Consider the following 1,625-nt stretch of genomic DNA (forward strand, 5'->3'; position numbering starts at 1 on the left):
GTTTGTTTGTTTGTTTCTTTTTTTTTATTTTATTTTTACGTTTACCCAAACGCGTACCTAAACCCATACTTAAACGCGTAGGGTTCTAACCCTTACCTTAAATTTAAAAATTTAATAAACAAACTAGTGGTATATGAAGTAATTAAATGCTTTACAACTATTAAAATTTAATAGGCAATCATAAACTATTACTAAAACATAACAATTTTTTAAGATTTTTAAAAGTAAAAAAAAGTACGATAGTATTCAGCGTTTTAACATTTAATGTTACAAATTTATTAGCTAATAAATTAATTAACCAAAACATAAATTTTCAAAGTCATTTTATAAACTTTTTTTTGAATATTTTTGTTATCAAAACGGTAAAAATTTATTGTTTTACTTTAAAAATCATAACAAGTATTACGTAAAAAAAGCTAATAAAAATCATTTAGAAGTAATAATTATCAATTTTGTTTGCTTTTTAAGTATTACAATATATTGCTAGACAAAGCTTTTAATAATTATAAAAGGTAATAAAAGTCCTATACATAAAAAAAAGATTTTTTTTTTAAATTTTTTGATTGTTGCACAGGTTCATATTTAATTCAAATTAAAATATGCACTCAAAAGAAACATCATAGATTCAAATTTAATTTAAACATATTTTATTGGTATAATTGCTTAAAAATGAGCATCAGTTTTAACACAACATTTGAAATTATTCTTACACTTTATAAACCAACAAAAATGTGAAAATTAACAATTTCTGTTAAAAAAACACCGAACCAACGTATAAAAACAACACAACTTCAAGTCATTCCACAAACGTTCATCAGATGCTCCCGCTGTCAATCAGCGACTTTATGTTCAAATAAATTCCCCCGAACTGATCCCGGTACCTCCCGTCCTCCCTGAACAGCTCTCCCAGGAACTTCACGTCCCCCAGCACGTCACACACCTCGTCGATGCGACTCTTCGTCTTGCCCTTCAGGTGGCGCTCCGCCAGCTTGAGCAGGCACTCGCGCATCTCGCGCACCAGCTCGCCGAGGTACGTGACGTCGTGCGAGTGCTCCACCTCGCGGAAGGACACGACCGTCAGCGCGGCCCTCCTCGTCTTCTTCTGCAGCCTCCGCGCCGCCTCCTGCTCCTCCTCGTCGAACTGCTGGTTCTTGTGCAGCACCCCGATCTTGATCATGATCTTCATGAGGTGCTTGCGCGTCCTGTCGGCCCGCTTCCGGCACTCGAAATGCTCCTTGAGGATCTTGTGCAGGTCGTCGAGCATCTCAGAGGTCTTCTCGTCGATGAGGAGCGTGGAGAGCTGCTTGGAGGCCATCTTGGTCAGGATCTTCTTCTGCACCTGCACGCGCAGCTTCCTCGATTTCGCTTCTTCCACCATTTTGTTTGTTTGAAATTATAAGCAGCTGTTGATGTTAAATAAACTGTTAATAAAGAGATGTTGAGTGTTAAGATGTTAAATGTTTAATTTTTAATATATTAGAAGTTATAGATTATAGTTCATTTTTACAGTTTTTTTTTATGGTACTATTAAGTTTATAAATATAGTTAGAAATTAGCTTTCAAATTTGTTTTTTTTTATTTACACTTAAGTAAGAGCTATTTTTTATGGGCTACTAAAGGGTACC

General features: G+C 34.9%; 1 pseudogene; it reads right to left on the reverse strand.

Moving 5' to 3' along the window:
- Window positions 1–814: 814 nt before the first annotated feature.
- Window positions 815–1,378, reverse strand: LOC145847555 (tumor necrosis factor alpha-induced protein 8 pseudogene; annotated as a pseudogene).
- Window positions 1,379–1,625: the final 247 nt, after the last annotated feature.

The sequence above is a fragment of the Thalia democratica genome, unplaced genomic scaffold (genome assembly GCF_965202585.1).
Source record: "Thalia democratica unplaced genomic scaffold, ktThaDemo2.hap1.1 HAP1_SCAFFOLD_980, whole genome shotgun sequence".
Taxonomy (NCBI): Eukaryota; Metazoa; Chordata; class Thaliacea; order Salpida; family Salpidae; genus Thalia; species Thalia democratica.